The sequence below is a fragment of the Asparagus officinalis genome, chromosome 4, assembly GCF_001876935.1.
Source record: "Asparagus officinalis chromosome 4, Aspof.V1, whole genome shotgun sequence".
Taxonomy (NCBI): domain Eukaryota; kingdom Viridiplantae; phylum Streptophyta; class Magnoliopsida; order Asparagales; family Asparagaceae; genus Asparagus; species Asparagus officinalis.
Window position 1 is genome coordinate 134,113,222 of NC_033797.1, and position 11,087 is coordinate 134,124,308.

Genomic DNA, 11,087 nt, shown 5'->3' on the forward strand with positions numbered 1-11,087 from the left:
TGCACCACATTTCTATTTCTTGTGTTTGTTTGAACAAAAAGCAAAGGAAAGAGAAATCAGCCCATTTAAATAATCTGTTTTATTCAGCTTTAATATTCTAACAGTGCTTTTAGTAATAAATAATTCATTGAAGTGACATTTCCAAGTGTTTTCAGAGGTTTTTGTTGTGAAAACACATTTCTTAAAAAGCTGATGTGGCATCCTACGTGGCGTTTCATTTCTTTAAATTACAAAATGAAACAAACTGAAGAAATGGAAAACCCTTGAAACCAAAATCCTATGTGGCACATAGGAGATTTCTTGAAAGGTGATGTGGCGGATGTTTTCTCATTTTTTTTGAGCAAACAAACAGACCCTTATAAACACCTCAATACAATGACTCTCTCTCTCTCTCTCTCTCTCTCTCTCTCTCTCTTCCCCACATTCACTTGGATATTAGATTATAAACACCTCAATACAATGAATATTCAATTTCTCTGGAAAGCTTAATACTTAATTAGTAAGTAAAAACTTACACTTAACATTTGTTAGTTTTTAATAAAAAGAAAAAAAAACCATGAAGCAAAAAAATGAAATGATTTATGTGATTTATTTTTTCCAATTTACCTCAGCGCATCCCAAGTATTTTCCTAATAAATTAAAACAAAGTGTCTGAATATAACTTTATATTCAACCGCCCCCCTGAATAACACAGAAGATCATTAAGAACTCTATTTCGTTAATGCTTAGTACAAAATACACTAAGTGTTGGCTAATCCATTAACATCGGGGGACAAGAATAGTTAATGTCCTGTAAAATCTTTCTAGAGATGAGCAAATCAAGCTCACAGAGATTTAAAACATTGTTTTACTCAAATTGTCTACATTATGTTACTTAATTTTTAATATTTACCCAAAGAAGTAATTCAAAAAGTATATATAAAGACCATTCAATATTGAATAAAAATATGATTAGAACACTCTGCATATTAGTAAGATATGTGAACCATAAAGAAAACAATTGAAATATTCAAACTATTTTCATAACCTTCCTTCGAGTGGCTCAAAATGCTTATACGTAATGTGCTATGATTTTGTACTTTTTGATTTTATTCTTGAATTTTGAGTAAAAAGAGTAAATAATAGTTGTTTTTCTTAATTTCATTGAAGGATCTGTCAGAATCACGCCTCAAAACCCTCAATAATGTTTCTGCAGGCTATGAGTTCATAAGCACTTGAATTCTTGTGGGCTTGTTAGAATTGGAATGGGCCTTGGACTCATGCACATGCACTGAATTCAAATGGGCCTTGAAGCTCATACAATGGCATGAGATGTAATTTAGACAGTGGCATTAGCTGTAACTAATGTTAGTCCTAAATCGCTTTGGATTCTCATGAATTTTTTTTCCTCCTACATGGATCACGGAGCCCAAGTTTGCCAATCTCATCAAAATTCAACAAATTGCTCTCTACATGAACGGTCAAGATTAGCTCTGGATTAAGGGCATTACTGAAGGGCTTTATTATTTATATGTTTATATATACTAGTTAGGATGCACGTACGTTACACATGGTTAAATATTCTATTTGTTTTTGTTGAGTTTATATGTTTGCTATAACTTTATTGTGGAAATAATTGTTTTATTGTTTAAATTTGTTTTATGAAAATAAAAAATGAGAAACTTAATCAAAATAAAAAAATAACAGAAAGTATTATGAAGAATTTTTGAGTGTTCACATATAAGAATACACAAATTTAAAAATAAAATGAGCAGAAATAGTCTACAATATCCAAGTGAATCAAGGTTGATGATCGATTGATAAATTCCTAGTTGTTATTGTAGTCATCATCTCGTAAATTGTTTTAATTGTCGCATACACGCAAACACACACAGACATGCATGTGGATTTTTTTATCAGTCCCTTATTATCATTAGTATTTTGCTATTAGTTCATCAAATCTTCATATTTTGATGTTAGAGTGCATAAATATGTTGATATGAGTTCATATAGTTAATTGATATTATAAATGATGGGGAATATTTTGTTATGTTTAATGTTTTTAAGGAAATTAATAGTTATGCCATCACTCCTAATACCCAAAACAGCTGTACCCATTAAGCTTAAGAAACTATATAAAAGGCCCAATCTAAATTCATTTCACACCTCATCTTCTCCAGCGACCCAAAAAAATGGTGAATGATGAACTCATCTTCTTTAACAGCTCTTTTTATTTTTAGAGGCTATAAAAGCCTACAAGGCTGTCTAAAAATCATAATAGATAGCTTATCCCCCATCAAATACCGATGATGGAAGTTACAATCTGACGACTTCCAGAAGGCTACAATTTGAAGACTTTCACGTAGATCGCTGAAGGTTACAATCTGACAACCTTCACGACAACCGATGAGAGCTCTAGTTCAATAGCATTCACAATCAACATCGGGAGTTACAATCTGACGACTCTCATATTCTCAAGGAACCAAGACGAAGATTACAAGACAATGATCTTTGCAACGCTATGACAAAAGAGATTACTTTGTGATAATCTCTTCAAGACAAGACGCGGAGGTCCTCCCCGTGTGTCAACATCAAAACGCCGGGGTCGATCCCGCGTTACAACATCAAAACGCGAGGGTCGAACCTACGTTACAACATCAAAACGCTGGAGTCGATGCCGCGTTACAACATCAAAACGCGAGGGTCGATCCCGCGGTACAACATCAAAACGCGAGGGTCGAACCCACGTTACAACATCAAAACGCCAGGGTCAAACCCGCGTTACAACATCAAAACGCTGGAGTCAGATCCGCGTTACAACAAGCGAAACGTGAGAAACGTGAGTGACCCTCGTGTTCTGGATGTTCAGTCAACACCCAACCTCGCGTCTCAATCCTAAGACGCGAGGTTAGGGTCCTGAACGCCAGGTTGGGCGTTTGACTCATTCAAATATGAGTCGAACGGTTTCAGAACCGTTTTCCCCACGATCTGAGGAAATCACGCCCACTTAGGAGCGGATTTAGAGGGCAGTTACACCCCATTAATCCCCTATAAAAGCGAGTAAACTCAACTGAGTTCAGGGTTGGAATTTCTTGGCTCAGATCGACCACTAAGGGTTGGCTTCTTGGGTCCGGAGTTCAAGGCTTTTTCGGCTGGCATTTTTCGGATCTGGGACTTGGCAGCAATAGGAGAAATCCTTGGGCGAGCTTTTGAGGAGATTGGCATCATCCTCCAACGAAGATCATCTTCAACTTCGACAACAGAGAGCTTTCATCCTTGGCTTATCAACCGAACTTTCGGTTCAAATCAACTCTTTTACAGAGTTCTTCTAAACTCATTCAGAGTTCTCAAACTTGCCACGCAAGTTCTCCACAGCGTCGAATCGTGAGGAGAAGACATCGTTCCAGTGAATCAAGACGTGTGGATCGTCAACGGAGAGCAAACTCGACGCGAGCAATCGAGGGAGGCATTCCATCGCTACCGTGAAGAACCCAGTTTTAAACAAAGAGGAAGAACCAATTTTGTTCTCCTCTCTTTTGTAATCGAATTGTAACCGAGATTAAAAGAATCAAAGTCAAATTTCTTTTCTTCTCTTTACTGCAATTTTTTAGCATACAAAAGATGGAGACTCCCCTGGGGACTAGCTTCTCTGATGAAGAAGTGGTGGCGCAATCCGATGTTTATCTCACTGGAACAACCGTCGAAACTCTCGTGGTAGAGTTTGATCAAGCCAAGTTTGAGGAGGCTATCTCCTCCGGATCCCTTAGCCCTAAGGCTATGCGCAAGATCCACAAAGTCTCCAAGAAGACTAAATCTCCAACTGTTGATGGAGTGCCGAAGAAAGTCCTCTCCTTTGGTCAAAATTCATCAAACAACCCCTCCTCTGAAGGACTGGGCTCTACCTCTGCCAAACTCGCTCAACGAGTTGAAAACTCCACACCCGCGTCAACACGATGTGTCATGGGTGGTAAAAGGCTTAAGACGGAGATAGATCCAATCAACACCGATGATGCCCTTGCAAAAGCCTTAAAACAGGCCAAGAAGAACACTGCTCGTCGAAGAAGAAGGTCTCAGCGACGAGCACAACCTTGAGAAAGTCGATCATCCAACCAACGCGAGCTTTGCGTTCGTGAGCCTAAACGCGACCCTGAGCCCAAACATGAGCTTCGCGAGAACTAGACTGAACGTGGCCCGTAATGGTGCGTTTTACAGCCAAAGCGCGGACCTCAAGCCTTCGTTGAACGTGAACTTCAACTTCGCATTTCCAAGTTAAAACACGACCCTCGCGTCGACAATGAAGAACGCGACCCTCATGTCGCCAAACCAAAACGCGACCTTCGCGTTTCAAGTGCCAGACGCGACCCTCGCGTTTCAAGTGCCAAACGCGACCTTCGCGTCTCAGGTGCCAAACACGACCTTCGCGTCTCAGGTGCCAAACGTGACCCTTGCGTCCCAAGTTTCAAATCCAATACAAAAGTTGGTGTATACCGTGGAGCGCGCCACCCCCTGGACCCCCGGCTCGCTGACTGGGCAGCGAGACCCCCGAATACTCTGCGTAGCGCGACTAGATTGAGGGGCGGATATAAGAAGTTTATGGATTGAAGGCATCTCAACCAGATCCATATTCACCAAGAGCCAGTCCTGTCCAATCATGGAATGGGGGTTCCAGTTCAAACCTCACGATCAGTGAGTAATTCTCCTCGAATCTTTACAACAGATTTGAGAGAGTTCATATCGAGAGCAAGACCGATGCAACAAGTCATTCGTTCATTCCCATATGAACGACTGATTTCTACGGTCCTCTCGGGATGTCAATGCTACTCATATACGGCCCAACTGTTAGTGTTCAACCAATTTACGAACGTTGCTTTACCCAACCAACGACGACATTCTCACAAGAAGAAGTCTCCAGAGATCGAATATCTTGAGGTCACTATCAATGTGATCGGCAGAGGGAAAGCCTCAGGTCCTAGTTCCGATGACTCTGAGACAAGTCGTTCGCCGACCGTCAGAGAAATCGTTAACGAGTTTGAAGGAGTTTACCGACACACTCGGACGCGAACAGGAGCCATTCCCCCTGTTAACTATCAGAGGTTATCCAGGGGAACCAATTCCAAGGATGAACACTCAGCCATTGCAGAGTCCCAATCGTCAAGCTCTTTTGTTGAACATGAGAGCTCCGCTTATATGACGGGAAACAAGGAAGATCTCGCAAAGAGACTTGATGAGCAGGAGGCCATGCTCAAATCTCAGCAGGAGGCCATCAATGAACTCATGGCCCTGTTGACTCAAATCATCACAGACAAGGCCAAATCTCAGGAGATAGATTCGCCACCTAGGCAAGAATCTTTCAGGAGAGAAAAAGCATCTTCATCCCGACCTCACACAAGCAAAGGAAAGGGAAAAGTGGTTGATGGTGCGGCTTCTGACCAAGAAGCCCACAACCTAGAATCTTCCTCTGATGAAGGAAGAGAGACTGAGAACGAGTATAATCTTCAGTCTGCCAAAATGGAAGAATTGGAAGCCCGCCTCAATGCCATGGCCAACAGAAGTGAGCTCCAAGACGAGGGAGTTGTCAGACCCTATCCTGCCGAATGGGATGCAGCCCCTTATCCTCCAAAATTTGAAGTCCCGACGCTACAAACTTTTGACGGCACGGGATCACCGAACCAACATATCTATCATTTCAAGTCACAGACTGGGAATGTAATATCAAACGATGCCATACTGGCTCGATTGTTCATTGGCACTCTTAAGGGAGTTGCCTTTGAATGGTTCAGGAAACTACCTGCCGGATGTATCCAAAGGTGGGCAGATTTAGAGAGACTCTTCCTGTCAAGATTTTTTTAAAGAGGATACAGAAGTCTCTATTCATACCCTTCTCGCCACTAAGCAGAAGAAGAGGGAATCCGTCAAAGCCTTCGTCAAAAGGTTCCGAACCATGGCTCTCCTGTGTTCGTCAGGTATGACACAGTCTACTTTAGTAGAGACATGTCGACACAACTTGCAGACCGACCTCCTAGCCCGAATCGGAGTTGCAGAATGTCATTCTTAGAGACAACTAATCTCTCAAGGCGATCGGGCGCAAAAGATTATTGCCAGGATCAAAGCTGAAGAACAAAGTAGGTAGGATCAACCTGAGCAATCGGACCAAGCCCAATCTTCTCAGTAGCAATCGGACCAAGCCCAATCTCCTCAGTCAGAAGGGGAAGATACTACGACCACTGAAGCTAATCCTCTTCAGTAGGATGCCGGGTCTCCAATAACTATCACGTTAACAATTACCTCTGATAGTCAAACTCATTAGATAGTGGCCTACTCCTTTTTCCCCTTGCACTTGTTCAAGACTGGGGGTTGGTTTATTTGTAGTTCATTGGATTATGAGTAATAAATTTTCTGAGTTTTTATGTTTAATAGAATACCTCTGTTAACCACAAAATCTACCAAAACTATCACGTCCATCAACTTGTCAATCCGCTTCCATAGGATGGCAGGCCCATAAAACTATCACGTTAACATTTACCTCTGATAGTCCATCAACTTGTCAATCCACTTCAATAGGATGGCAGGTCCACTAAAACTATCACGTTAATGATCACCTCTGATAGTCTGTTTTCTCCAAATTCCCCCATCAATCCTCTTCAGGTAGGATGACGGGTCTATCAAAACTATCACGTTAATGATTACCTCTGATAATCCATTCCCTCCAAATTCTCTTGTCAATCCTCTTCAAGTAGGATGACGGGTCCACAAAAAACTATTACGTTAACAGTTACCTCTGATAGTCAAAATCCCCCTGCCAATCCTCTTCAATAGGATGGCGGGTCCACAAAACTATCACGTTAACAGTTACCTCTGATAGTCAAACTCATCAGATAATGGCCTACCAGGTAATGTGCCTCATTTCGACTTCATGGATAGTGCCTCACTAGGCGATGTGCCTTGTCTACCTCTTTTTCTTCCCCTGCTAAGTCTTAATCAAGACTGGGGGTTGGTTACTTGGAATCCATTGGATTAAGAGTAACGAATCTTTCACATCGTCGAGTTAATATTAGACTTCTGACGATCATCATCCCCACAGAGTATGCATTCAACTTGCATCACTCCCAATTTGTCACGTTAACAATATACCTCTGACAACAATCAACTTATCAATCCTTGACAATAGGATTATAAGTCCTCAAAATTGCTCAAATTGCAATCTTCCCCAGCAAGACACTAAGTCTTCAAAATCAAATTCAAATCACAGGTATCAAAACTCATTGTTCCTAATGATAAACTCACCTAGCAAGTCTCCCCAGCGAGACGCTAATTCCCAAAACCTTGTGCAAATCACAAGTACACATTCTCTTGTCACGTTAACACTAAACCTCTGACAAATTCACTTATCAATCCTCGTCAATAGGATGATAAGTCCACAAAGTTGCTCCAATCGCAACACAAATCCTGTCACGTTAACACTAAACCTCTGACAAAACCCACTTATCAATCCTCGTCAATAGGATGATAAGTCCACAAAGTTGCTCCAATCGCAACACAAATCCTGTCACGTTAACACTAAACCTCTGACAACCCACTTATCAATCCTCATCAATAGGATGATAAGTCCACAAAGTTGCTCCAATCGCAACACACATCCTGTCACGTTAACACTAAACCTCTGACAACCCACTTATCAATCCTCATCAATAGGATGATAAGTCCACAAAGTTGCTCCAATCGCAACACACATCCTGTCACGTTAACACTAAACCTCTGACAAATTCACTTATCAATCCTCGTCAATAGGATGATAAGTCCACAAAGTTGCTCCAATCGCAACACACATCCTGTCACGTTAACACTAAACCTCTGACAAATTCACTTATCAATCCTCTCCAATAGGATGATAAGTCCACAAAGTTGCTCCAATCGCAACACACATCCTGTCACGTTAACACTAAACCTCTGACAAATTCACTTATCAATCCTCTCCAATAGGATGATAAGTCCACAAAGTTGCTCCAATCGCAACACACATCCTGTCACGTTAACACTAAACCTCTGACAAATTCACTTATCAATCCTCTCCAATAGGATGATAAGTCCACAAAGTTGCTCCAATCGCAACACACATCCTGTCACGTTAACACTAAACCTCTGACAAAACCCACTTATCAATCCTCATCAATAGGATGATAAGTCCACAAAGTTGCTCCAATCGCAACACACATCCTGTCACGTTAACACTAAACCTCTGACAAAACCCACTTTGACAAGGAATCAACAGCTCCAAGATCAGAGTTGAGATCCAAAGTATTCCGAAAATTCGTCCCAGTCAACCGCGAACTTTCGAAAACTTTGGAGGGGGTTCTGTAGGCTGTCTAAAAATCATAATAGATAGCTTATCCCCCATCAAACACCGATGATGGAAGTTACAATCTGATGACTTCCAGAAGGCTACAATTTGAAGACTTTCACGTAGATCGCTGAAGGTTACAATCTGACGACCTTCACGACAACCGATGAGAGCTCTAGTTCAATAGCATTCACAATCAACATCGGGAGTTACAATCTGACGACTCTCATATTCTCAAGGAACCAAGACGAAGATTACAAGACAATGATCTTTGCAACGCTATGACAAAAGAGATTACTTTGTGATAATCTCTTCAAGACAAGACGCGGAGGTCCTCCCCGTGTGTCAACATCAAAACGCCGGGGTCGATGGGCCAGAGCTTGTGAGGTAGACTACTAAGAAGGTTGTTCGCGGTGAAAATTGCCTTCATTGAATTCATTGTTATCTCAAGTAATTGCTTTTTGGTTACAAAAGATTCGGTCTTTTTTTAGATCCGGTTACAACGAAATCAAAGAAAAATAAAAAAAGATTACAACTTTCTCCTTTTGTGTCGAACAAATCGCGAGCTCCTGTTTTGCGGTCGCTCGCTTGTGTGGGTTCTTTGCCAACGCCGGGGTTAATCCGTGGACCACCGCGTGATCTAGATCCGGTCGGATCTACGCAGTATGACGGGTATTATTTCGCAAAGAAAATAATAGTCGGGGGGGATTAATTCACCAAGGAAATAATCGCCCTTAGTTCTCGGGATCAAAGGCCAAGCTTTGATCCGGAGTATGATCTCGTGTAGATCTCAGATCTGATCTCTACCTCTCTCGAACTCCTGCCTTTTATGACGTGGACGCTCGCCGAGAACCAGATCTGAATATTCAAGTCCTCAAGTCTTCAAAACTCCAAGCTCAATCTTCAATTCGGCAGAGTTTCGGCTCTCCAAGTTCCCACCTTTTCAAATGAACCAAGGGAGGCCTATTTATAGGCTCTCTGAACTGTGCCCGCGCACAGATCTGGGTCGGCCACCTATGGGTGGCCGGCACTGGGCCGAGCCACCCATAGGTGGCTCGGCTCTTGGCCGAGCCCCCCTTAGGCGTTGGGTTTCGTCGTTTTGCGTTGTATCCGTTTTTCGGTTCTGTCCGTGATTCGGTTGACCTGATTTGGCAGTAAATCCGATTCTGAGTTCGAGTCCGAAACTGATCTTGATTCGATCGTGATTCGTCCGAGTCTGCCCTTGGTTGGATGATTCGTTGACTCTTCGAACCCTTGGCTTGATTCCACATGCGAATGGATGTATTCAGGTTGGTTTGTCGAATTACCGTGCCGAGCTGTGTTCAGGGACCTATAGGCAGTTTTATACGCCTACAGATACCCCCTCCAAAGTATTTCAGCCTCGTTCTTTTATAGAAGAGTCTGGAATACTTTGGATATGATTGTCCCAACCTTCAGTCGGTGTAACGGGACCTTGGAATGGCTTCTGTCCTTGATTCCTTCAATCCTTCAGGCTATTCGGTGCTTTGTCGAATGTCTGTAAGGATTTCGGTGCTGCATTTATTGTCTGACCATTGTCGGAATTTTAGACTTGAAATCGATTCCTGATTTTCTAATCTTTAGCTAACCGTCGATTGTTGACGTTGAGTCTTTATTTGCGACGCGTTGTCCGACGTAGTGTTGTTGAGTTATCCTTAAGAATATTTAGAAAAAAAATATTCTCCAGGAACTTCTCAACCAAAAATAGGGAATAGTTTATACTCATATATCTTATTGGAGTAATTTCTGTGCCCAAATGAGCTGAACCGGCTTGATAATGAGCCAAAAAAGGCAGTAATTAGGCTCAAAAAATCTTCTGATTCTTCCGAATGTGTGGGAGAGGAAAGAATAAACAAAGGACTGAACCCTCGGTCGATTTGAAGTTGTTTCGATGCTCGATCCAGCTTTAATTTGAATTCTGGTTCAAACCAGGTCTGGTCCGGTTCAACTTGGTCTGGTCCGGTTCAACTAGGCTTGGTTCAACATTATAAAAGAGTTCTTTTTTCTCCTCATTAGGGCCGCCCCCCCCCTTGACCCTTTTTCCACTTTTCTCTTCCCTCGAGCATCTTTTCTCCCTCAAAACTTCATAGTTGCATTAGATCTAGTCTTCCTTTGGATCTTTGACTGAGAAATCCTTCAAAATTTCCATATTTAGAATTTCTCTCAGGCCCCTCGAGCGCGTGGTCCGAGTCTCTTTCAAGATCTGATTTTTATTGGATCCACGAGCTTTTCCTCAGGTAAATCCTCAATCATTTTAGCATATTTTATGCTTAATTCAATTTATGAATTTGTGGGGTCGTATGCGAGGGTTAGGATTAAAATTTGGTGCCTCGAGCTCACCTTTCAGGGGGGAGAATTGCAAAAAAAAAGAACTTTTTCTGGATCTGATTCCTTAATTTATTTTGCAGGTCTCTATGTCTCGTATTGCGAGAGGTCAATCCTCTACCGCGTCGGCTGATGGCGCGCCTCCCTCTTATGCTGGTGAGCTATTTTTTGGAAATTTACAAATTAGTCCATTTTTTCTTGGAAATTTACAAATTGGTCCTTTTTATCCCCATTTTGTTCTCCTTGGTGAGGCAATCTGGAAGAGCCTTGATTCTCCTTGGCGAGGATCGACGCTTTAAAGATATGTTTTGCTTGGTCAAAACCATATCTCAAAATCATTAAAGGGGGCGTTTTGACACTGCATTGTGCCTTATAAGGCAGGGATATATAGTCGATATACCCTATCTTATAAGTGCATAATGTGGCC